The 26,856-nt window shown below is 45.3% G+C and overlaps 1 protein-coding gene across 3 annotated transcripts in view; it reads left to right on the top strand.

Moving 5' to 3' along the window:
• The first annotated feature begins 19,525 nt into the window (after positions 1 to 19,525).
• LOC101077773 (zinc finger matrin-type protein 4) overlaps positions 19,526 to 26,856 on the top strand; it is a 28,727-nt gene continuing 21,396 nt past the window's right edge. For all 3 annotated transcript variants that reach the window (XM_029835684.1, XM_029835683.1, XM_029835682.1), the window contains exon 1: positions 19,526 to 20,024. The gene's annotated coding sequence lies outside the window, so the exon portion shown is untranslated. The remainder of the gene's footprint in view (positions 20,025 to 26,856) is intronic.

Below are 26,856 nucleotides of genomic sequence, written 5' to 3'. Positions count from 1 at the left end.
CTTTCACCTCCTTCCTCGCTGGTATTGCATGTGCAATCTTCCTAAAATGAATAAAAGCCACGTGCCGTGCGCTGCAAAAACGATTACACTATGAAAACTGCAGCAGTAGATTTGGACATACTTGGAAACACACAAGTGCTGCACGCTTCAGATCATGTGCTATGCGTCGGGTGTTTCATTTTAAAGAAAAAAAGAAAAGAAACTGATGCCGAAGGAGAGAGCAGGCCGCGATGTGACCAACCAGCTCTCAAATCGAAACCATTCAGAGCTTCGGCCGTCCAGACGCGCACATTCGCTGCAGTTAAAGTATTTTGGCATCTTTGTTCTCCAGAATGCAGAATGAATCAGTTGTGACATTGCACAATGTTTATTGTCTTCCACCCATATTTCCCGAAATGTGGAGACGTTTGGAAGCATTTGAAGCGTGAATGCCAGCAGAGAGATGGACAGTTTCCATCTGAGAGCGGGGTGCGTACGCTCCAAACTGTGGAATACCAGAAACTGGAAGGAGCAAGGCTGATGCATTAAAGCATATTGGACCGGGTGTTCTTTAATGTACGACCTCTAAACTGGCAAATTACCTGTTAGTGGATCAAAGCGCTAAAAACACAAAGATTCCTGAATTCTGAAAAGGAGGAGGTCTTTGTTGGAGTGCAATCACTCTCTGGAGCAGAATCCAATCTCATCTAACGTAGAATGTCAAGCTGCTTTTATAAAAGGAGATGCGGAACGTGAACTGAAAAGTGATGAAAGGCTTGAGAGCAAAAAGGTGAAAAAGTGGGTAAAAACTTGGCTGGGCCCCACCGACGTCCATCATCGCCTCCTCAAAGGTCACTTAGTGTGTGCGGTTAATAAGGGTTTGATGAGGGACACGCGACACCAAGAAACATGCACACGCTCTGACGACAGGGCTGACTTTCATCAGGGAAGCCCTTGATTGAAACAAGCCTCAGTCCCATTAAGCATGCACGCACAATTGACTGGCTGGATCCACACGGGTGCACATGGACTCAACAAGAATGGCACCGTTGTGCGCTTTATTGCAGTTTGTCAATATAATGAAGCTATTTTATAGTTGAACGGCGTTTCACACTCACACCCTTCTGTCCTGCAGGCGTTTGGGAAAAATAAAGCTCGACGGCCAACAGGTTGTCCCAAATTTGCAATTGTAGTTTTGCAACATTTCTTTTGAAAAAATAGTTTTTTATAAATCAGTTACTGCAGACGCACACAAACACACGTCTCCTCAAGTTTAATCAGATCTGATAACCCATTGGTATAATATTCCGGTGAGTCAGGCAGTCCTTGCAGCATCTCCTCACCCATTCAAACAGCATCAGACGGTCAGCCAGACCTTCTGGACCCAACCACGAAACCACCTGGGTGCAGGAAGGGAGAACGGGGAAAATTGAGCATTCATGAAGACCAAGAGTGAGAGAGGGAGTGCTGGCTCCCACCCATGCCCTGGTTTAGTGGAAGGAATCAAAGGGTGTTTCCATTTTTCTGTGCGGTTGTGTGTTTTCTTGAGTGTGTTTGTTGGTATTTGTAATTGTGCCGACATGCCTTTAGAAAGACCTCCGGTGAGGCCCGTACTCATTTTCTCCATGGAGTCTGAAGCTTTCTTTGGATGGAAAAAGGCACATTGAAGAGGCTTTGACACAACATTGCTCTCATTAGCATGCACATGTTTTAGCTGCGGCTCACTGAGCAATGAGTTACAACTATAAATCTCCCCAGATCCTTTTTAGCCGTGGTTTCTCATGCTTTTGTTTCATGAAACAGCTGGCGAGAGCCCTATAACAATGCTTATTTCATCCCTTTCTCATTACTTTGTGTCAGTAAAATCATGTTGTTATTTATTCTTTGTGCCAGCTAACTCCGAAATGGTTATGGATCAAGATGAGGGAAGTAGGGGGGTTCATTTTTTTATCTATCATTTTGACCACTTTGTTAATCTCAGTGTCACTTCATTTGTGAGATATGAGTCATAGAGTATTAATGAACCCACACTAGGTCTTAATGTTGGCCAAATAATATGGGGTTTGCACTTCAAGGGACACTTGGGAAGGTTCTGCTGGGACATTTTTATGCTGTAGATTCTCACACACAGCAGAATTACACCATAGATGGCTTATAAATTCAGCTCCAAAGGTTTGATGCAAACTTTTCTTTATGAGCAACAGTGCACAATCCTCGAACTCCTCTAGCACTGTGCGGTACCTTACTTAATGGACATGCTATGATACGCTTCTCTGGCATCCTTCCCAATATGAACAGATGTAAACTGTACCACTCTGAACTGTATTAACACAGTTTAGATTAGTCACTGGTCAAACTGAAGCTTTTATTTCTCCATCCGCACTTCCATGTCCCACACTGGCACACTGTCACTGTGACAAATACCTGACAGCCAGCCTGTTAGGGTGTTGAGATTGGGGGACATAAAACACACACGTACACACGCACACACATACACATACCAAATAGGGCAAGGGGACAGAGGAGGCAGAGAAGAGCGTGGGCCGGATAAGAAAATACCTCTGGGCTCTGGAGGGGCTCGGGCTCTTGGAAACAATCACATTGACCTCAGTGTCTCCACCGCAGTGGAAAATGAATAAATTAATAGGTGGAGAAGAAGGCCTCCCATGGGCAGGGTCCTGAAGCCATCTGTGAAGGCCATCAGGGCGTCCCAAACCTGCTGTTTCCCCACTGAACCAATATGTCAGGCCGGAGATTTACAGCTGTATGGAAAGCATGTGTGTGTGCACACACACAAACACACACACGCCTACACACACCTGAGAACTGACGTGCTGGCACAGACACTACCATTGAAGCGAATATGCAGAATTATTAATAAATATGCAGCCATACAAGTATATTTATACACACATGTGCCAGGATGCACAAGTAGACACAAATCCAAAGCACAAACACACGAGTGGAAGTCAAAGTTTGCCCATGTGTGCAGTGATTTATACCAGTTTGGAAAGATGAGCATCATCCAATAAATACACCCCCCCCCCCCCCCCCCCACCCCCTCCAAAGGCCCGTTGACCTCATGCTCTTTCTGTCACACACACAAGAGGAGAGGTCAAGGCCATGCAGGGATGAGCGGGGCTCAGGTCACAGGGAGGTGAAAATGTGCATGGGTGTGAGGGTGGGTTCACTCTGGTGGAACAAGGGCCTGTGCTCTACCTGCAGGGTCAGCAGCCCCCATGTTTTGTCCGTGAGGTCATGAACTATGAACCCCCCATTAGACATCAGGGATGAGTTGGTAGCATCAGGAGTGACATCGCCTGGAGGCCTTCCTGTGGGAAGCAACTGTGGGAGGCTGGGCATTGGGACGTGCAAAAGAATTCAATTTGCAAATTATTAGGGCAAAGAATCCGAACTGAATCAATTATAGGTGGATGTTGGCAACTTTGCCGCTAACTTTCTTCAGTAAAATGAGGCTGCGTGAGAAGAGGACAATTAGCTAACATACCTGGTGACGGCAAGAAATATGCTGATGAAAAACAAGAGGAATAAAGTTTGCTGCTATAAAAATTCCCATAAACCTGCACTAAATATATTGCTCTCAAGTTCTCTGATGGTATTTATCCTCCGTCAGACATGTATGGCTGGATCACTTGATTCCCCTCCATGACTTGATTCCTCTCCCACACCCAAAAAAAAAAAAAAATAGTCTCTACGTTGCCCAGCTGCCTAAAACAATAACCCCACCAAATGCAGCCCGGCCACGCCAGGCACGGCTCTTCAGTGTTTGAAGTGTTTATGGACATTAATGAGCCAGCATTTCAAAAGAGCAGCACATGTTTGGCAGAATTTAGCATTTGGGCAAGAGGAAAAAGCATGTTTGAGTGGAAACCTTTTCATGAAGACTTGTGTTGTTTTACTGAGGATTGTGTGGTCTCCGTTTGAGTACCCACGGGATGTCATAACACCAACTGTCCCGCCACAGACACAAAGAGCGGCGATGAAAAACAGGTGTTTTAAAAGAAAGTTTTAATGTTTTATACCAACATGGGGAGCGATGGACATGAACCAGGTCCAAATTATACACTCTAAGTTACATTCTATGCACACTAACGGCCCTGTACAAACCAAAACCAAACTATTTATGATGATTTTCACCACGGACGACGATGTCAGCGGCATTAATTTACCAGTTCAGCGGAAAGAAAGGAAAGTTATGGAGGCAGTTAGTTCAGTTTACAATCTGCCCCTGTGTTCTTACCCTCAGGCAAATAAAAAATCAGTGGTTATAATTTTATTTGCCTTCATGGCCGCAGAATGTAATAGAAAATGTTTCTTTGGGTCACTTTTTTAACTGTGATTAACAATAATGGTACAGGTACGGGTCGATTAAGCAGTATCATTTGTAGCCCAGGACCCAACATATGTAGCTCATATATGAACGAGGTCCCGCAGAGAACATCAGAACAGGTCTTTGGCAACTAAGGGCATGGATACTGCTCTGCATTACTGTGTTTAAATAGTGGCTCTTGGAGTCTCCCACAAAACAGTGAGTAGTTAATGCCTGAATTTTATTTTATTTTTTTCTGGGTGGGGATAATTACCCCTTTAAGCAGTTGAAATGTAGTTATTCAGCCAAATAGTGTTTTGATTCTCTTTTACTGAAATTTTTCCACAACCGGTTTGTGATACTTAGAAAACACGTCTTTCCATTGAATATTAATCAGTTTTAATGTGGCTGGTATTTGAGTCTGATGGTTTCAGAGTTTCTCTGGTTTGGCCATGTCAGTGCGTATTAATCACATCCTGGGGTCCCTTCAAGTGCCTGGTTGCTGTACGCCTGCGAATGGATCACGTTATGTGGTACTTGGTTGGTATTCTGTGTTAAGCTCTCAAACACTTGGCCTTGACTTAGTCCTGATCTCAAACACCAGCGACTATGTCTGGTGTTATTGGTGCTGTCAGGACCAGAACTGCTTCTTCAGGTGAAACTCAGCAGAGGGCTTCACGATTTTGACAGAAGGACTTTTCAAATCCTGAATGAACACTGAAAATAACCCAGGGGGTAACATTTTTGAATCATTTCTGTTTTCTGCAAAACATTCCAAAACATACAGTGGCGCCGTTATTATGAAAAGTGTGGTTTTCCCCTTTAGAAATGACTTACTTAATAAATTATTGCCTGTTTAATAGAACACTCATTTCTTGAGCTTAAAAAAAATCTAAAATTAACAGCTTTAATAGCTTGTGTGTTGGCTGGGAAAAGCCAACACTTTGGAAAAAATAAAAAAATATAAAAATGAATTCAATTAACCACACAAATGATCCAGTAAGCAACAGATACTGGCCAGAAGGAATAAGCAGCTTGTGAGATGGAGAAAATGAGTGTGTGTGACCACATGTGTCCGTCCTGACAGCCAGATGTTAATGATTTACTCGCTTGCCGCTCAGCTTAGGCGGGCTGGAAACTTGTGATCCGCTTTTACATGTCCTAACAACGGGAATGAAGGAACCCCGCTCACTGTCCTCCACAGAAAGTTTCCCACATATTCCGCATACTGATCGCTGGCCAAGACAAGCAGAAGGTCGCTCGGTTCAGCAGACTGTCTTTGGAGCCTCCGTCCAAAGCTTTAATTATTTTTTCTCCTCATCACTCTATTTTTTCCTTGCCAGTAATCTGCTATCTCTCGACACCGTGTTTGCGTCTGGGTGTCACTTTCAGGGGTCTGCTGCTTGGGGATGGCATTCACGGCGCCTCGGTCAACTTCACAGATTTAATAAAATCCTCAAAACCCAAACTGCCACTCATGCTAAAAGTAACTAGCGTGGTGGGAGAAAACTGACCTGAGAGCAGTCTACGTGGGTCGTGATGACGTCACCACGCCGTGGGATGTTTTAATAAACATTTCAGGCCTAATCCTTCAGTCGAAGCAGCGCCGCAGGTCCTGTTAGCCCAGATGACGCCACACCGGGGCGTCCTCAGGTGTGTTGGGATGAAACAATTGTCAACAGGGATCGTAGCTTATAGCTAATAAAATCGCATACATGCAGATGGGCTAGTTTCAAGGAAAGAAGTGAACAGGCGTGCCCAGCATGCAGCTCACGGTCATGTATGATAATCCCTTGACAAATGTGCCATAAATCCAGATTAAGTGTTAACATTCCCTATTTCAGCATGTGTTGCCTGAATGCTAGAAAAAGGTTTTTACTGGTCAAAGTAAAGGGCTGCATTTTTTGTTTTTAATTTAAAAATACACTTCCTGCCTTATTTATATCGGAAGAGTCAACAGACTGTGAATAGCCGCGCTTGTTACGGCCACGGTCTTGCAGAGATGTGCGGCCGAGCGGACCGCAGTCATCTTCAGGTCACCGTTGTGAGTGATGATGACACTCTTAATAGTTTCGACCTTCAGCTATCGGTGAGAGCTCCCGCAGCTCCGTCATCGCTCTCGACACAACCTCTGTCTCTGCCTGTCAACGCCAGCTTATAAAGAGAGTCTTCACCCACGGACGCGTGCACGCTCAGTGGACGCGCACAGAAAATACCTGGCGGAGCGGGGCAGCTGCCTCAGGATGGGGGATGAAAACCAAAAGGGAGATTACTGGACTGTGAATCTACACTGAAGAAAATAGGGGATTCTGATTATAATGGTTGCAGGAAGTCCCCCCCCCCCCCCCCCCCCCCTTCATTCATTGTCTCTTCCTGGAAGCTGGTGTCACTGCCATTGCCCAGTTATCAGCCAGCCCCCACAAATCCCGTAAGTCTTTGATTTCTCATCACCTTGTGCCCCCGATGAGCTGTCTGTGCTCAGTGTGTCGTCGCCACCTCCCCCAGGGGGACAGAGCTTTTTGTTTGCAAGGTGCGGCATTGAGTTCTGATAACCACAGACACTCACCGCCAAATTATTCCGAAGCTGTAACAGACTCAGGGGACATTGCTGGCAGAGAGATGTCTCTTTGTCCTCTGCGCTCTTCCTGTATAGTAGAGCAAGCTGTAGAAATAACGTCTTTTGCTGAGTTTTTATTAGCCGCAGAGCATAAAAAATCCACAGTGGTGGAAGTATTTATCATGTAAATGTGTGTATTTGTAAGGGAATGTGCTGGGTTTGGAGCCAGGCTCCTCCGACTGCTCCTCCCCCTCTCTGATTTCACCGACTGTAGAGCCGCTGCTGCCGGCTCTGTTGATGCAGAGGGACGAGTCAACAAATCATCGACGTCCGAAGCCAAATGCATCGAACAACCCCCAAACTGTGCTGCACTGGCTCCTCCACACACAGACCGATATAGACACACACATGTGCACTTGTACATGCCTGTAATTAACCTCACGGTTAGCCTTGAAACATGCCCATCTGTCACTGATGTGAGTGCGTTTTATCGGTGTTTACCAAGCACTAACGTGATACAGTCACTCAGTACACAGCGAGCAGCTTAACAGCTCCTTAATTTAATTTCCAGGCACTAAGAATAGACCTTTAGCTCCCTGCCAAAGCAAACAGCAACATTTATTGACATAAATAAATAACTGAATGCAGTTGGACGTACCAGAAATGGAACAATTTTTATCATGCCTGTCTGTTTTGAGGAAAGGTCAAATGTGCCTTGTTTTTATTGCCATGTAATGGTTTGTGCTATATTTAATCAAGGCAATCCTCCGGCCTTCCGAGGAAGCCAAAACATTTATCCTCTCTTTATCTCCATGATAAAAGCGGGTTGCTCAGCATGGGTGTTCGATAACTTCTAAGAGGGAAATGCACGAGGGCGCTAATGATAAAGGCATGTAGACGTCCCTGAGAGTAAAAACTGGGTCACGTCTTTGTCAGAGTAACTGCAGACGAGACAGATGTGTGTATTCAGGAAGAGAGACTGAATGGCTGCTATAATTCAGGCTAACCTTCCAGAAAATGATGGCTTTATTGGCTAAATGTCAAAAAATGCCTTGGGAGGAGATACGGTATCAGGGGGGAGCGTTTGACCATGTGAGCACGCTTGGATGTCCCAACCCTTCTTGGTCAATGACAAATCATCTAGGGTGTGTGTGATGATGTTTGGGAGCAAAGGTTCTACAACCTTAGCAAGGTCAGACAATAATACAAACAGTGGTTTTGAAGGACTAAAGGGGTGAAGCCTCTGTCATTTTTAATATTTGCAGGTGATCTTTGGATTTTCAAGCATTTATGCCCAACCTTGACGAGCGGCCTGCGTAGCATCAAACCAGTGCATGTGTGCGTGTGAGTGAGCACAGGGGCCTCTCAGAGCACTAATGACAACTGATGATAGGCCCAGAAGAATAGTTCCTACCGCTGATGAAAGCTGCTGCGACACCGAGTGAAGGAGTGGTTCATGCTGAGGGCAGCTGGACCCAAGCACCTCCGAGATAAAGCTAATGACACAGCTATTTCAACATTTAACAGGGGCAAACAAAGAGGCAATACAAGGGGTTTCTTCAGCATAAAACACTAACAGGGTCCTATTAGAGGAGATTAGATTAGCATTAATGGATTACTTTTTGGAAAAAAAGAAAATCAATTTATGTGTTTACTGTCGTGAACTAAATTGCACATAATGCAAAATGTATAGGGCCTGATACCATGATTATTGTTTATGTATAGAGTGGTTTGTAAATTCATGGCAAATTCCCGCTAATTGGTTTCGTAGTCAGTGAGACCACTTGCCGATTACAAGATGTCCCCGTAAGTGTAGTGATCCTGTGAGAAGGGGACCAGTCAGGGAGGCCACCAAGACACTTCTGATTACTCTGAAAGTGTTAAAAGCTTCAGTTCTACATTCAAATGCACTTGGAAGACTGCAAGAACAATTGGAAGAGACTGAACTTACATCCTGACCAGAGTCCCATCCTGACCATGAGTTATGGCAGTGGTGTAGGAAAGCCTCTTTGTAGGAGGTCCTGGAAGACCTTGAAAGGTGGAAGGAAGGAAATCCTGGACGAGAATCCCCTTTTCTATTACAAGAGAGCTACAGTTTGGAGAAGATTAGCTTTTCGTCAAGACAGTGGCCTGAACTGAAACTACACAGAAAAGGTCTAATGAAAATGAGGTGGGTGTTCTGGGAGGCCGAGTCCAGGATTGATCCCGACCAGACACGGCTGCCAGAATAGGGAGACCAGTGTCCTCACATTGAAGCTTTAAGATTTATCCAGGGGCTCTGGCAGCTACTTGAAGTGCGGGTGGACATTTTTCCGACATGCTTAACATCCACCAGTGTTACTACAGGTCATAAAAATATCAATAAAATCACAGGAGGCCTGGGTGATCCAGTATTTCCCCTGAAACTGACAAGAGCGACTGCCTGAATGCGACTGGCCGTACGCAGGGAGCCTCGGCGGACACTCAAACGTTCGCACAGAACGAGCACACAAGCCATGTTAATCAGGCGCCATGGGCCATGTCAGACACATTAAAAACATTATTAAACGGGACACTTTGGATCGAGGCCCAATGCTGTGCTCTTTAAGAAGCGGAAATCAAAATCCAAATATCATAATCTGTCATGGAACAACATGGTCATATCCTTCCAGCAGCTTTCATACAGAAAAAAGAGCTCCATCACGGACATAAAGCCTCATATTTGTTTTACTTTGTATTTTTGGCTACCTGTAAAGCACTTGGTTTTCATAGAGTAGACTACGAAAATATTTACTTGAAGGCTGAAATTTGTTGGACCTACAGCTGTAAGCCAGAAAATACTCGAGGGTTGAGGGTTTTCAGGCATGATTTAAGACAGCTGAAGTGAGGCTGGGACTGATGGCGGCTGACATAATCAAGCAGGAACTTCAAACGGCCGCGGGTGGAGGACTCATCAATCTGGAAACAGTGCAGAGGTGCTGCTCTACCTCGAGCAGATAGAATCAGATATCAAAGTTTGGAAGCCGTCCTGCTCCGTCCGAGCAGGAACACGATCGGGCTTTAAACCCCACAAAGCCTCACTGGGAAACCAACCTGTGGAATGCTTAAATACACTAACAATTCTGGGTATTACTTCGGTAACAGAGGACTTTCACTGTTAAACCAGTTCCTTGGCACATGACATATATACTGGTTTGAACCCCCTTTCAGGGGTGGTACGGTGGTTCAGTTCCAGTTCTGAAATGATAGTATGCGAAACATTCAGCATTCCTCCCTTAAGCCGGGAGTGTGTGGTAGCAACTCACTGATGCTACAGCCAAACATCCTGTGGTAATGCTGATCAGCTTCTCACCCAGTTACACCCGATAAGAGCGGTTTGTTGCTGTAATATCAGTTCTTATCTGTTGCGGTTAAAAATGTAAACATCAGCCATTTTTATATACATATATGACTGTGCTCATCAGAGTGGTGAGAACAGCAATGTGCAAAGACAGCAGACACATCCTGTCTACACTGTGGAATACACGGCACCATTAAGGCCACACGCAACATTCAGGGAAGCTTTATCCTCCAGGCCGAGAGTAAAAATAGGCCTCCATTGTGAAGTACTGCAAGCAGAGTTCAACACAAACAACTTTGGTCATTTCCTGCACAGAGGCAAACAAACAAAAGAGGAAAAAAATAATGAATGATTCAAAAACATCTTCTGTTACACTTTTATCACTCTCCAGACCCTCTCTTTAGGAAATGATCATAGGAAATGGAGGGAAAGCCTTAAGGAGCAAGAAAATTATTTTTTTTTTAAAAATGGACAAAAAATGTGAGACCAAACAGTGGAGAAAACGGGAGGGAGAAGGCCGACGTCTGAGTGTAGGAGACCCAGGAATGTTAATCCTCTTTGTATGTCTCCCACCAATGATTAAACTTTTCTAATATCAGGCATGGGGAGGGAAAAAAAGGGTCATAAATAGGTCAGCTGTGGGAGAGGAGGAAAAAACAAGACCTGAGCCAGCGGTTAGCACAGCGGTAGCGCTTTTAAATCACACTTTGCAAAGCCACAAACAAGCCCGTCTGCCTTACTGCCCGCAAGCAATAGAGACGGCCCGTTTAAGCAGAAGCAGGTGTACATTTTTGATAAGAAGGATGCTTTTTTTCTTCACCTGAAATTAAACACGCCAACGCTGATTAATCATTAACCACAATAGCTGGAGACCCCTGACGTTAAAAATACAACAGACCAGCCGCTACTGTGTGAAAACTGCTCAAGAAACTGTCAGGCTGAGTGGAGGAGTCACAGAGAACCACTTAGCGGCTACGCTACGCTAATCAGAGGTTAGAGGTCAGTGCCAAACTGTGTGTTTGACTTCCGTGCTTCCTGGAAACCGTGCTCTCCAGACGAAGATGAGGAGACAGAGAAGTGCAGATTTTCCAGAGCCAGGGGCATCCCCAAAGCTCCGGGGACGTATACTTCTTCCACTTCGCTTTCTCCCCTGCCCACTTTCACCACTCTCAATGAGCTCCATCACTCCCAGCGCGTTTAAAGAGAGAAGCAACGTGGTGAAAGTGGAGGATAAGGGTGGGTTCAGCAGGGCGGGCATGTTTGTGTCTGTTACACACCGGTGTCAGCAGGGAGACAGATTGGAGAAGTATTTCCTTGCCTGTCAGAGGAAAGATCCTCTCACAGGAGGGCTCAGACATCGTAAATTCTCTGTGATTCTTTCCACGGCCTTCTGTCTGTCTTTCCCCTCCGTCACCTCTCTCTGAGCCCACATTTCAGTCCCAGTGTGAATCAGGTAAATTATATTATTTGGGCCCATTTAAGCACATTTAACGGACTGTTGTCAGCACCTGAGGTCAGATATTGTAGCAGCATTTGTATCAGCAATCATGTTCCACATCTCTGTGATCCTGTCATGTATGACTGTCTTTAACGGGGGGCTTAATAATAAAATACACCCACTTAAGCTGTTTCACACGCTGTCACTTGTCTGTCTATATATGTTCTATCGTCAAACTCGCAGCTCCGATCATTAACATTCTTGCACTGAATGCGAAGGCGTAGGAATGAGTCTCCCCCCTTTGAAGTTGATCCGGGGCTTCATGTTAACTTCATATTTATCTGCAGGACGTGAAACTGCTGCTCATCTCCTGACAAACGTGCGTCTGTGTGCAACGCTGACAGGCTGAGATGGATCAGAGGGGCTTCACCTCTCACCTCCTCCCCCGCGAGCATGTTCTCCACACGTTCGCAGCGAAGCGAAGGGAAGCAGCCACACGGCCACCAATGATGAATACGTTCAACGTCAGAATACTTTAGCCAGCGTGTCCTGTTCTACTGCTCATGGCCGCCCCCTTCTGGTCATGGCTGGTGGAAACGAGTTCCACACTTTATGCTCAGATGTGCGCTAACTATTAAGCATGAATTTGATATTTTATGTAAAATTTCTGTGGCAGTCAAACTTCACTCTTCACCCTTCTGGTGACCAGAACCATTAGAACACCTGGCGGTTCTGAGAATACAGGCCCTTTTATCCTCCAACACATGATGTCATTTCACAAAGTTGATGAAATCCGCAGATGTTTGGGCCGAGTGCAGCAAATATCAGACGAAGCGAGTCCTGCTGGTTTTAACCACTAACGTGATTATTTGTCCCGTCCACTGTTTGCAGCAGCGACAGCAGCACATCTTTCTGGCAGAGTTTCAGAATATTTCCTGAGAACTTCAGCGCTGATCTTCTCCCATGATTTCACCGACTCAAATGTTCTCCTCTGAACGTCCAGTTTATTTTCAATCTCGTCCCAAATTTGTTCAACCTGAGGGGCCGGTCCATCATTTTCAGCGTTCCAGCAGATTCCTTCTGTCACAGATAGTTCCGGCAAAAGGTAAAAGGATTATTATTCATTTTAATAGTGAGTTCAACAAAAATAAATAAATAACTGAAACCATTTATGTTCCAAATGCTCTAATACTGCATCTCTTCATAGTATTGTGAGATTATTATGAAGGCATATTTATAAAAAAAATTTAAAAAAAAAAGCACTCTCTAAATTGCTTTTCTTGTAGCAACGCACCAAAATTCATAAAACTCCTTCTATGTCTGAGCCAGAGGTCGAATCATAATGTGGAGTCTGACCAAAAGTCAATTATTTGATCCTTTTGATCATAGTTATGTGATTCTTCCAAATCTTTGTGCAACTTTTAGAGTTATGTTGGTAATAAAAACTGAACCTGGACCCAGACCATGGCCAAAAGTTGCTAAATTCAGCCTTCATGCATGAATAAACTCACGCAGGGCAAAAGTTCACCTGCAGTTCACTTGGGCTAATTGATGAATTAAGCTGTCTTAAAGAACAGAACAAAAATAAGTTCAAATTAAATACTCTTTTATTTAGCAAAATTGAAAAGAGAAGAATAAAAGCTCAGATATTCGTGTCAGGCTGCAGTGGGTGTTCAGCACCTGCGTGTTACATCACCGATATTTCAGGTGTACAATAAAACCACTCGTCTGTTTGTGGACTCTGAGTCCTGTGGATTGTCCATCAGCCCCCTCCCTCATTCGACAGAGAGGGTCCCATGTGTTAGTTCATATGTCTACTGACGCACATCACCTAAACAAGCACTCTCCAAAACACTGCTGGTTACCATGACAGCACAACTAGCCTGAGTAAATAAGAGAGAGGCGAAATAATGTCCTGGGGAAATACAGCGTGTGTGTGTGTGTGTATATACAGTTCGTAGTGAGGACCAGAAGTTATACACTGCAAAACGAGGACACACCTAACCAAGGGCTAGGGTTAAGATTAGACATAAAGTTATAGAAGTCTTCACACCAATAGAAGTACAAGGATGGGCATGTGTGTTTGTGTATTAAACATATTTTAGTGAGGTTGCTTGTGGCCCTTAATACTTGATCACAGATACACCCATGATTGAATTCCTCGTGTTTATTGAACCGCCACCTTGACATAAACCATAAACTGTACACAGGCTCACACTCTTCACTGTTTAGTCTGGTTTTCTCCTTTAAATTACCCCTAAATGTTTCAGAGCTTACGATAAAAGTGGACAGTTGCCCCCCCCCCAGATAAACAAAAAACAGGTTATGAGTCAGACCATGTCGTAGTTAAACAAAGGTGCACGCGATTTAAGAGCACCCTTAGTGTGCAGATAACACATCTGTGGGGACGCGGTTATGAGTCACATCCACATGGAGACACATCAGGTCTACTTCTACAATTTAGAGGTTCCTTGTTGAGGGCAGAGAAGGAATTTTCTCTCCCATTACTAAGTCAAATTAAGAAAGAAAACAAAAAGCTGCTTAAATTGAGCCCGTGGAAGCTACAGAATGTAGTGAAAAGGCCAAGTTGATGATGGGACTGAAACTCAAGTCAAACCCTGAAGCAGGAGATATTATTCCAGGTTCGGGTCAGAGGGAAATGAGGCATTGACAGTGCAGATAATGATTTAATTAAATTTAAATGTCATGGCTGGCAATGGTGCTTGATTTCTTAAAGTGAAAACTGCATATGAATATGTGGCATTCATCTTCACAAGCAGGGTTTCTATACACACTCTAGATTGGTCCGTGCTGGGAATTACTTGGCTGTAATTGAATCTTCACCACCTAGTGTTAGCGATGAGTAACGCGTGTGCTGCTTGTCATCAATCTTCGACTTTGTCCCTGCTGTCCCGAAAACACCTTTGTGTACACACACACACACACACACATGCATGCCTAAATGTCCTTCAGTGCCCTTAACAGGAAAACAAAGTAGCGGCGATCACTTTTTGTTATTAACCTTTGCTACACAGATAAACCCTCAGAGGTAAAGTTTTTTTTAACTGTATAGAAATAAATTGAGAGGAACCTCAGGGGGTCATGTGAGGAGCGAACAGAGCGAGCTCATATGACGATGTGATCAGCAGGCTGCTGCATGATGGATCTCCTGTACCATTACACAAACAGTCCATTATCAGCACCTGTGATGAATGTGCAGTTCAGTCCCGGGTTCACAGTTGTTTTTCTGGAAACTTTGGATCGGCACTCACCTGACCGATGGTTTAAAAAATTTCTGAGTATGAAAAATGAATTTAGCCTTCAGGAATGTTTATTACTCGGGGCCGATACAGTCTCTTAATGGCCCGGCGGTAGATTTTCAGCTTCAGATGACCTGCACACCCAGAGAAAAGGCTCAAAGGGTCCAGCTGATAGATTTTCAAGGTTCTGCTCAAGGTTTCTTACTATTAAAAAGTTATTTTTGGTTAAACGTGCAATCAGTTTCTGCTCTACTGAAGGATTCTTTTTCCAATTTCGCAGAAAAAACAGGCACAGAGAGGTTAAAAAAGTTATTTTTACATTAACTTATTAACTATTAGAGATGCAACAGTTGAAAAATTGTCCATCATGTTGCTTTTACTAATCGTCAGTCATGCTCACAGTCACATGAATCAATGGCAGTAAATTTTTATGCAAACACTAAACAGAATATGACAAGTTCGCTTGTGTTTGCTGGAGATCTGAATCCCATTCTGTTTGGACGTAAGAGAGTAATAGATTGTTGGAAGGGGTCGACCTTTCATGCTGCCCTGCTGGGGTGTAAATAAAGCCATTCAAGGACCATGTCAGCATCTGGAGCAGCACGGAAACACGTGGAAACTGGTGACTTCAGGCAGAATACATTAATCAAGTTTGAAGAGCAGGATAATCTGAATATGAGAGTTAAAAGTTAACTCTGTACATGTGCATCATGTATAGCAGGGAACTATTGTTGCTTCTTCATAATCCGATGCTTAGCATTGTGAGCAAGGGGTCTAAAAGGCAGGGGGATCCGGGTTATGACTCACGCAGACCTGCAGGACCATAAATGGATGAGATGAGCACGACCAGCAGAGAGGAGACAGATCCCATAACACACACGCGGCAAATGTATGCATGCAATTAAACCCCTTAAACACTCCCAAGCACACGCAGATGCAAATCAAGTCAACACAAGTGTTTAAATTCCAAGGAGACGTGTGTAATGTGGACTGAGACATTTGGACGTAATTACAGGCAACCAAGTAGAAAAGAAGTGATTCCAATACGGAACAATCAATCCCAGAATGTAAACCGGGTTTGCCATAAATTTAAATAATGTGGCTTCAAGTGGAAGCACTCCGCTGACTGTCATAAACATGGGGGAGCTTAGCTTTGGTCTCAGTGTTGCTCTAGCGCCACCCTTTGTCCACTATTGTGTCTATCAGGACAACTGGAGAAAAGGCTGCATATTATGGGATAGTATTTAGCATTATTCTAAAACGTCAAGGCAAATTTTGATCTCATTTTTTATGCTTTTTTTAATATGAAGAAAGCACTTGAATGAATTATAACATCCTATTTATTAATGACTTCATCTGGTACATGACACTAAATAATTAAAAATTTGCTTTCTTACCATTCATGTCCTGATTACAAACGCTCACTCACAGGCTTTCACAAAATGGCATTTCACTTTGGAGCTGCTAACATTTGAGAACCATTATAATTAAGATTATGCGTCTCAACTTCTGAAATGAGCTGCATTGTTTCACATTGTCCTCTAGGTGGCGACAGCCGCAAAGGCAGATCGCGGGTCACAGCGGGGGGCAATAAACGTGCTTGAAGGTCAATAAAGGGCATTACTTTCCAGAGGCACAATCCCATTGATCATATGATGATAAATGAAGAACATTTCTGCTGGTAGATTTTTAGAACTAAACAGAAGCATTTCTCCATTTGCCAAATAATTTTGTCACACTGCCGCAAATAGAAGTATCTCATAAGTGACCAGACTCGTAGGTCCTAAAAGCTGCTGACATTTGACGGCAGGTGTTGTTTTATCCACTTCTACAAATCATTTGTATGGCGACGTGTGAAGTCGCGTCAATTTCATGGATTTATCATGGGGAGTTAATCACTTTACTTGCTGTAGAAAGAAGGAATGAGACAGTGATCATGAAGGGGAATCAGCCAGAGAGTCACATCAGTCACCCGTCTCCCCTAGACAGGCGTCCAGGGTGTTGACGGGATCATGTTAATTTTGATTAAGTCGCCCCCAGGGCTCAACTTCCCTCTCCGAGCGGCTGTTTGTAAGCGATCTGAGCTGGAGGAAGAGCTGCTGATGCTTCTGAAATTAAATCTCTCCCAGTCACCTCTCACCTGTTACCAATAAACTATTTAACCGGGGGTGGGCTTTGACACACTCGTCTACATCCGTCCACACACCCCTGAGGATCACATACGTGCAGTCTTGACACATCCAGGCAGGTTGTGTGCCCCGGTCATCTGTCTCCACCCCTGACTCAGGGTCGCCAAGCAGCCTGTGTACTGTATGGAGCACGCTTTCTCTGGTCTGGGATCCGCTGGATCCCCGCTCAGCCCGACCCCAGACCTGCACTCACACCGAGGCCGACGTCACAGTCTCAGGGGACTGACATTTAACAATGTCCCCCTTCACATAAACGCTCGCACAACAGTGTCTAAATATAAACACGGCCTGTTCTGAGGGGAGGGCAGAAGAGTAATAAAACCTGCTATATCAATTTAGTCTAATTTGATCGCTTTGACCTTGTAGTGTCTGTTTCTACGTGACTTAGCAAAATTTGCTCCGAGCCCGTAGCTGAGGACGGTTGAACCACCGACGGTGTCAGGATGTCGACCCTCTGGCGTCAATAATACACTCGTGGAGCTCATTCAGGCGGTGATCTTAACCTTTATGTTTGATTTCATCAGCAATATTGTTTGACTCTCTGATCTCAAACGTGTTTACCGCCCGCAGTTCTCTCTGTTCCCAGCTTTGTCTCTGGAGTTTGAAAGAAGCTATTTAAACACCAACTCCAGCGCCTCAGTCAGCTGATGGTTGAAAAGCAGATGGATTTTAGCCTGCAAACATAACGGGCCAACAGGCCACAGTGCTGAATGGCTGTAAATTGGACCTTTTTTTGTATGACACTAAACAGACAGACACACACATGCACACGCACACACACACGAGCACAAACAAGCACGAACATCCTGCCGTCCTTCTCCAGACCAGCACTGGCACCGTACGTCCTCAGGCCCGCCTCAGCTGCTGGTTTGATAAATTGGCCCTTTCATCTCGTCGATGTGCATCGTGTGAATGTGTTTGTGTGCAGTCTAACGACTCTGTGTGTGTGTGCGTGTGGTCGTGTGCGTCGTCTGAGCCGTGATGTGTTTGGCTGCCTCACTGAAGGCTGCTGTCACAGCCTCCGAAAGCGTGTAATAGGGACCTATTCTGTCGGAATGAATACGCTGCCATACGCCAGCGAGAATGGCAGTTAAAAAAAAAGACGGGATAATCAAACAGGGAGAAATGGGCATAACAATGCCATCCTCCTCAGATGAGCTCTAAATTGGGAGCGTATGGTGACTTGGGGGGGTTGAGTTAAGTTAAACGTTGAGTTAAACGTTGCTCAACGGCAGTTACTGGTGGTGCCGCCCAACAGCAGGTTTCAGACTCAAACTCACAGGTTTTCTTCATTTGCATTTGTTTTCTGTCTCCCGTCATTTGATAATGAAGCAGGATTTTATTGCATATGACTTGAGCCTCGGCAATTTAAGTTATTTCAATGTCTTAATTCGTCGACATCTGGGTGCTCATAATCCTACAGAAGATCTTGTGGGGGGAAAAGATGTTTTGAAGCCTTAGAACTGGTAAAATGTGTAAATAATACCTTGAAAATGCCCTTGTTTTAACCTCACCCTGTCTGCCTCACCCGTAATTGAAGCATTGCCTCCTTTCTCATGTTTTCAAAATCCCCTGCTGTACCCTCAGATGAGACTTTGCTTCCCGAGGAAGAAGAGAACATCTATGACACCAGTTTGCACTCATCTGAAGGGTGACGAGACGAGTAATGGTGGAGAGAATTGGTGTCAGAGCCAGCGGAGGCAAGAGATCAACTGACTGGTTGTTGAGCTCCAGGGAATCAGAGCACGGAAAGAGGAGGAGACAGGGAACCGTGGACAGGACACGCTCACACAACCCTTTAAAGAGGCCTTGCGGCCGCTCACTTTTTGTTTACGTCTGACGCGTCAGGCAACAAACAGCACGGCTTCCAGAAGTGGGGACATGGACGACCGGCTGATCTCCGAGGAGGAAAACAGGAACGCTGGCATTACCCAGAGGGCTTTTCCTGCCTCTGCTTATAGTTGCTTCCGTGTTTTTAGTCTGTGCTTTAAAACCAAAGAGTCAACTGGACAGGATGATGCAGCCTCGGTCATGTTCACATTTTATCCGCCTCTGTGTTTGACCTGAAAGTGTCAGTGGTGCCACAAAGCAGAAACGCCTCAGCTGTGACATCAGCTGCTTATTACATGTGTAACACCGTCATACGCTATTACCATGTGCTGCGTGTTGTCAGGGACAACAAAAGAGACCGTTCCACCGCCGCCTTATCCTGGGTGAGAATCTGCACCCGACCCATTTGGGATGCATTGAAATCTCCCATTTGCATAGAAAATCCCACCACGTGCATGCTGTGCACATTCAGCTCCAACTGGCTGCACAGACAGATGGGTGAATGGTGACTCTTCCTTCATATTTACGTAGGATGACACTGATCAATCCTGTGGGTGAGCTGGAACCCACTCGACCAGCGCTCCCACTCACTCACTTTACAAGTCCAGCATTAGGTTCGGTGCTCTCACACACACGGACGCGCACACATCGACAGAGAGAGAGAGCGAGAGAGAGAGAGAGAGAGGCTGCTGTCTTTCATTCATCCCGGGAAAAGCTGCACACTCTTCTTCCTCCTCTCTGTGTCTCTCCTGATTTCCCCTCTCATGCCGGAATATTAACTTTGCTTTTGTTGGCTCTCTTGCGCGTCTCCTGGTCGCGGCAGCGGCGGATGATATCAACAGAGCTTCGTTGCCTTCTTCCCTCCACACAGTCTACGGAGCAGAGTCGGCGCATCACGACGGCGCGCAGAGGAGCTCAGAGGAGCAGGTCCTCCTTCATATCTGCTCAACCAGAAGCCTCCAAACTGTGTGATTTAAACTGCGGCGCGTTGGTGGACAGAGCCGACCAGCCGGACCCCTCGTCGCCCTGGAGGTCCTGTCCTGTCCAAGTGTGTTGGAGGATTACAACAGGCGTTTGGCGGATGGTTGCCAGTTCGGAGGAGAGCCGGAGCCGCCGCGCAAGGTGAGTGATGGACCTGGCAGAGAATATTGGCTGCTGGGCTTGTTTATTGACCCCAACTGTCACTAAGACGTGATACCAGCCGTCCCTCACTTTCAAAGTTTCTCCGTGATCGCCAGTGAAGCGGCAGCAAGAGCAAAGTTTGGCTGAATTCTTTTCTGTTTTTTTTTTTTTTTGTGAGACCCTGCAAGCGGGCGCTGGGTGGGTGAGGGTGTGGGGGTCGGTCCCCACGACGAGCAAAGGGGGGAGCTGTTTAAAGACTCTGAGCTGGTTTTATACTGGCTCTGACACCCAGTGCAAGACAGGCTGGACATTCTTCACATGTGACAAATGCTGGCTGAAACAGATCTGAAGCCAGCGAGAGCAGAGAGAAACGCACCAAGTGGCGTTTCGTGTCTGACATGAGCTCTTAGGTCAGCCTGGAGGTCGCTGCAGGTGTGGCAGATGTTGGTTGAGAAAAGCCTGGAAGCAACTTTCTGTAAATGGCCTTAACACCCCCAACCAGCAGCCATCTGCCAACCTGCTGGACTCTGATAATCAAACATGCAGTTTATCAGAAGAAGCGCCACTTTTCTTCTCTGAATCTGTCATCACTGATGTTGTTTTGGTTTGTTTTTTTCATTTTGTGGATTTCCCTGGAATCTAGTAAACAGCACATCTTTTTAAACCTGCAACAGGACATTTTATTTCACATGTGAGCTGCTCTGAGGCTTCATATTTCATTTGTATATTGATCAGTGTGCTCTGGTTTCTACTGTGAGCTTATTCAGGTAACGGCTGCGGAGCCCTGAATAGAATAGAATAGAATAGAATAGAATAGAATAGAACTTGCCATTCATTTATTGGTCTGGAGAGTTGATTGTCTTCCAAAGCATCAGCATTCTAACTGTACGAGGCCATTTTTGTTTGATTCTGACTCCCTGAAACCCGACTTACTCTGTTCTAAAGAGAAGCGACACCAGAAGGAACCGTGACCTTGAGTGGTGCATCGTTTCTGTAAACACTGGATGTTTCACTATGCCCGTGAAAAGGAGCAGCTGATTTCTGTCTCATCGAGGAAAAACATGGTTGCTCTAGTTTTTTAGGATTAATAGGGCATCGTGTGTAGGTGTGTGTGCCTGTGTGTGTGTGTGTGTGTATTTTTCTTCTCTGTGATCTCCTTAGCAACAGGCATCATATCGCCTTTTAAAAATCCCCCCTAACACAATATATACTGTGACCTTTCTGCTGATTGTCTTCATGTGAGCGCACGTCCATTTGCGTTAATCCGCACGCACGCGTGCCCGTGTACATCAGTGTGTGGGCCAGTTGACCTTTCTGAGTGTACATTCATTAATATCTGCATAATAACTCATTTGGGGCCACCCGCTGTGCCTCCCTGCAGGATGCAGATATTGTAACTGTGTCTGGTGGCCGTATTGGTGCCGTTCCTCCTCCACAGAGCTTCTTTCTCTCAAACAAAGCAGATGCCATCGCAGTTGTGTCATCGGATTTAGCACGCTTGGAATAAGTGGTACTTTTTCTTTCTTTTTTTCCCCCCACAGTGTGATTTATGTGTTTTTAGGAAGAAGAAAGGGAGACAATCACGTGAATGCAGGGAGGCGACATAGCATTTGAGGGAAAATGTTGCTAATGTTAGTGAGACGCTGCGTCCTTTTATAGCTTTCATACATCTTTTTCAAACACCCAAAACAAATACAACAAGAGCTGCAGGTTTATGCGAGACGCATCCCTTAAATCCCATTTATTTGCGCGCTGCAAGGTCACCCCATCTAGGCCAGCGTGTGCACGCCCGTACTCCACTCTCGCAGCAGGCGCTCCTGCACATGTCTCGGCACGCACGTATGTAAAGTAATAATCTTCGCAGCACACGGCTGCAGCCCTGTGTGGGGTTTGGCTGCTACAGTGCAGAAATGAAATGGGGACATTTTCAATTTCCTCCACACTGCATATTTGGAGAAAGTGTCCAGTGCGAATCACAGGAGACGAACAACATGTCCCCCAAACGGGGACAGAGCCATTGATTTGATTCTGATGCTTGATTCATTTAATGGTTACCCCCCCACACACACGCACACACATCTAATATCTAATATGACTGATGGCAAACCTGCTGAAGAGCAGCTCAAAGTCACTTTTTGCAGCTTAACTCTGGCAATTATTTTTCTTTGCTTAATGATTTCGGGGTTTTTTTGCTTTCTTGTTCTATTTGTTGTCTCCTCTATAGATGCTCGAAGACACACTGGCTCACATTCGCTCACAGACCGACTGTGATTGACGGCCATGCGAGATATTTATGTCCGTGTCCCTTCAGGAGCGCGATGCGTCGTTAATCCCCAGATGTATTGTACCGAATTATACTATTTATACACCTGCTTTATAGCAGGGGGCTTATTTCACCAATTAACAAGAGAGAAAAGTGCCTTTTGTCTCCTCTGCTCGATAGTGGAAACAAAGGGAAGTGAGAGAGGACTGATAGATGTGCAGAGTGGAAAGCCATTACAAAGGCCTTTTCTCTCGCCTTTGTTACTTTACTTGTTCAGCTTAGTGCAATTTTACACCCGATTTGTTGCCCACCTTATAGTGTGCCGATACCTTTGTAATATTTTTTTGTCCTGCTCCAGCTCAGCCTCTTGGATAATTCATTTCTTTTGTCTTGAGGTGCATCTGCATGGAAAATCTGACTCCGTAGACAGAAAAGCTAGCGTTCAGTGTGAAAACACTCCCTTTTAAGAGGGACTAAGTTGCACAAAGTGTACAAAAGTGTTAAAACGAGCGACTAATTGAAGAGACATACCCCAGCAGTTTTGCTGCCACCCTGCAGAGTCTCCGGGCGGCTTCCATATGTTACAGTGACATAAAGATCCCACAAACGTCAGCCTTTTGTTTCTGCTCATTAACTTAGTTTGCCTATAAGAGTGTGTGGTTGAGCAACTCTGACAAACACACACACACACACGCACACACAGAGTGAGAGATGTGATGGGTTGTACACAGGCAAGTGTACATATGCAAAAATGGGGAAAACATGATGCAGATGCTGGAGGATGAATCGTTTATCTGTAAAACTTCACTATCAAGTGAGAAAGATAATGTTTCCCCTTCCACATCCCCTGTCCCAACCACAGACTTCATGGTTTATTTAGGAAAAATAAAGCTTTTTGAAGGAAAGTCGATCATTGTCGTTTCCTTTTTATCTGCAAGTTTCTAAGCGATGCTTGTTGAAGCGGTTTCTTCTCTCTCATGCATGCTATACTTATTCATAATCAGTCGAAGCCCTCCAGTCAAAGCAGATCCTCATGAAGTGACATTCTCCCCAGGACCGATCTATTACTGTGTCATGATGAAACAGGTCATTAACGACCCTAAATGGCAGTAAAATGGGAGAGTAATTTCTCATTTATGTGGGGGAAAAAAACTCCATCTGCTATTACAAAGTGACATTTCCGATGACCTCTTTTATGGAGTTCAATCTGTGGCCATCCCCCACCCCCGCCCCACAGATAAAGATCATTTTTTTCAGTGAAATTGGATTTGATGGAGAAACAGAGGGTCGGGATACTGCCGAGGCCGAAGGTTCGCCAGCACCAACTCTTGCCCTTTCTCTGAGGAGGAGACAACCCACTTGGCCCGAGACGACACACCTGGTGACCACAAACACTCCGGCAGGTCCATTAAAAAGATGCAGTTCGCCTCGTGGGTGCACTTAAACGAATGGCTGCATGTCAGAAAGGATCTTTGGGGACGGGGTCAGCCCAAACGTTTGGAGCAGAAAGACTTTATCAAGGGAAGAGCTGGAGCCTGTGTGGGTCGGCCCGGGTGTACGGTTGTGTCTTTATGTAACTTGAAGGTGAACGCACGCAGACAGGAACGGAGATGTTTGTGTTGCTGAGGTTTACCAACCTCCTCTTCGTCTGTGTTTGAATTTGTTTCTGCCTGCAGCCGATGGCGGCGGCGGCGGCGGCGAGGAGGAACGGCACAAAGAGCTGCTCGGGCAGTTTAGTGTCAACCAGTGTGGATTTGGCTGCTTTAAAGGCTTTATTCCCTCAGTCTATTACCTTTGATTGCTGCCGCACAAAGGGGAAGGCTGTTAATATTACAGCATGGCTGAGTGTGGGGGGAGCGGGGCATGATGGGAAGGCAGCGTTGGCTGAGGTGGGATTAGCAGGTGCGAGAAATGAGAAATGAAAGGCGAAACATCAAAGTTACAGAACAGAGTGTCTTTTGTGATATAGGCTTCCATATGATTAACCCGGGAGACTCTTTTCCTTGTTATTGCCACCAGGGGCTGATGAGAAAGGTCATTTGCTCACAGGCTACTCTCAATATTTCATCGTCTGCATGCATAATAGGGCAGGGAAATCTCAGCCAAAACACAGCACAAGCAAGAGATGGAGGAGTGGAAACGCCTGCCTCTGTACCTGGACCACATGCTCCTCCTCTCTGTCAGCACGGCGGGGCTATCACTCACTCAAAGCCTGTGTGCTTTAATTAATATCACAAACTAATTCATGTCCCAGGCCCGCGGAGACGGCGCTCCGCTCCTCTCAGGATGAGTCCAAAAATGATTGGATGCCGGCTTTATAATAACGGGCAGGTCGGAGACTGAGATTTAAAGGGCGGCTCACAGTTCACATCCATGTTAAATACTTGATGCGGTCTCAGATGGAACTCCCCCGAAGGCTCATTCTGTCTTCTGACGCCTCAGGCTTCCGTGCCAAAGGCGCGTGGGGCAGATTCGGCGACTTTCTGATTGAGTTTCTGTATTTTTAATTTACGCTACAGTTTTATACCACTCTTCCATATTTTTAACTTCTTTCTAGCCACCTATTTTTGATCTTGGTGATCATGCGGTATTCTCAGCGAGCTCCTAACATTTCGAATCAACAGGGGTTTCGATGCTGAGCCGAGTGTGACGGACTCCATTCATTTGAAGGCACCCATGCAGAAAACAGTCTCCAGTTTGGATCAGATATCTGCTAATCCCGACTGCCGGCGGAGGTGTGCTGCGTTTGAAATGACCTTTACGTGACTGACAGATGACATCATCCTCCCGATCCGTGCTGAATCACAGTTCCCGATGTTGCAGAGTGTTCATGTCAGTCTGATGGCTGCAAATGTGCTCCCGATGCCTTTTTTAACAACTGGTTTGTGAAGCAAACGCACATCCGTGAGAGCACCACCGAGTCTACCAGGAGTTCACCCAGACCCATTTTCTCTTTTACCGTCCTTTTTTAATAACCAAGAGCCCTGTTGAATCTTAAATGTGTTACATTGGGCCTTAGTAGTAAATATATTCCTTATGTAAATGAAAGCAAACTGATTTTACAGTTAAATAACACAAACTGGCCTTTTATTGCATTAATTTTATACTTATTTCATCGCAAGATATGGTCAGAGCAGGTTCAATGTAATATTGGACAAGTTGTGGAAGCTCTGGAAGCTCTGGGACCAGCACCACACTAGGGTGGTCAGTAGAGGTGAGGAGTGGAGATCCAACCTGTTTGGGACCGCCAGAGCATTCGCGTTGCTTGTGTTGTGAACACGGGCTCCTACTTTCTTTGTGGTCAAAGTGTCCCATCAGTCAGGGAGATAATCGGCTTTCAGATCCTTTAAATTGAAATTTTTAAAACCATTTCTGACTCTTGTCCAAGGAACAAACTCCCAATAGTGACGGCATTAAATCATGATTCTAAATCCACATCATGGAGAAGGTCCCCCCCCTTCCCTCTCTCCTTTCCTCTTTCATATTATTACCCGCTATCAGCCTTCCCATCTTTCTGCTTCACAGGGACTGCCGTAAAATTAATCTCACCAACAGATCGGCTCTATTAATTAGCCTACATCTCCCATCTTGCATGTAATAATCTGAGGTAATTGAGATATTATGAATATATGGATATTTCTGGAGTTGCAGTCACTTTTAATTAGCCGGAAGATTAAAAGATAGACTTGATTATACCTTGCTACCATCCGTGCAGACAGATGGCGTCTTTTTAATGCCACAAAAGACAGTGGCACAATTTCTGAAGCAAACATAATGTGTTCTTTTGCATAATATGTCTGTTCCATATTGTCTCATGGGATGCCTCACTGTGGAGGTAATAATGTGTTGCACGTCTAGCTTGTCATTAGGGATATTTCCAGGATGAATAATGTGCTAAATGTGATTGAATTCATTTTGAACTTGGTGCTCCAGTAAGTCTGTTTAACTTCCAAAATACGCTGGCGATCGTTTGCAATCAGGTAGATGCTGATGTCGTTTTAAGGGGGTGCAAGTCCCGCTAAACAGGTGAGCCGGACAGCGGGTCACTGCCAGTAAGGTGTTTAAGTGATTTCGAAGGGGAGGTAATTACAAGATACTGAGGAAATCTTGTGAAGCGGAATCGGAGTTACTCGGAATGACTTCGTTAGCGTCCGTGGCCCTACGAGCCCCCGCGAATCGTTGCTCATCCAGTTTAACGGTCGATGTTCTTGGACCGCTCCCTGCAGACCAGTTACTCATCCTTATCCTGTCAGAGCGGCGCCTGCAGGGCTCACGTAATGAAGAGGACAGAAAATTGAACACAGGAACCCCCCCTCCCCCCAACACATCATTAAACTATTTTTCCATTACAGTAGAGAGTATAAAACACAGGAGAAAAATGCCACTCAGTGTGGAATAGCCAGGTCTGGGTGGTTTTACTGGTCGGCTGTGACAAGATTTACAGATTCGGTTTATGAGCAGATGAACTGTGGATGGTTTCCTCTCTTCTATTAAACACCGGACAAATAACTTATGGAACATTTACATGGTTACAACAGTGGAAATAAACACCGACCGGGGTGTCGTGAT

Source organism: Takifugu rubripes, chromosome 4 (assembly GCF_901000725.2).
Source record: "Takifugu rubripes chromosome 4, fTakRub1.2, whole genome shotgun sequence".
Taxonomy (NCBI): Eukaryota; Metazoa; Chordata; class Actinopteri; order Tetraodontiformes; family Tetraodontidae; genus Takifugu; species Takifugu rubripes.
The sequence above is the reverse complement of the archived record's forward strand: the minus strand, read 5'-3'. Positions and strand labels throughout refer to the sequence as shown.